We start from the raw sequence: 249 nt of genomic DNA, 5'->3' as shown, positions 1-249 counted from the left end.
CTTCCGTGACTGGGCTGGGGCGTGGCCGGACGATGGTCACCCCTCTCCTATCGCGCACAGCATGTTCGTGGAGAACGTGGTGCTAAATGACCTGCAGACGACCTGATTCTGGGTCAGGGTTTCGTACGTGGCAGAGCAGCTCCCTCGCTGCGATCCATTGAGAGTCAGCCCTCGATCCAACCTTTTGTCGGCCGACCTCCGGGGCCTCCCTCCCTCCACGCTGGTGGAGCTGCGCCTTACAAGGGTCAC

The 249-nt window shown here is 62.2% G+C and overlaps 1 long non-coding RNA gene across 1 annotated transcript in view; it reads right to left on the bottom strand.

Moving 5' to 3' along the window:
- Positions 1 to 35: 35 nt before the first annotated feature.
- Positions 36 to 249, bottom strand: part of LOC106942391 (uncharacterized) — a 7,333-nt gene continuing 7,119 nt past the window's right edge. The window contains exon 2 of the long non-coding RNA XR_001423621.1: positions 36 to 235. This is a non-coding gene — a long non-coding RNA (uncharacterized LOC106942391). The remainder of the gene's footprint in view (positions 236 to 249) is intronic.

This window comes from Poecilia latipinna, unplaced genomic scaffold (assembly GCF_001443285.1).
Source record: "Poecilia latipinna isolate Pla-1442-1.1 unplaced genomic scaffold, P_latipinna-1.0 Scaffold4240, whole genome shotgun sequence".
Lineage (NCBI taxonomy): Eukaryota > Metazoa > Chordata > Actinopteri > Cyprinodontiformes > Poeciliidae > Poecilia > Poecilia latipinna.
The sequence above is the reverse complement of the archived record's forward strand: the minus strand, read 5'-3'. Positions and strand labels throughout refer to the sequence as shown.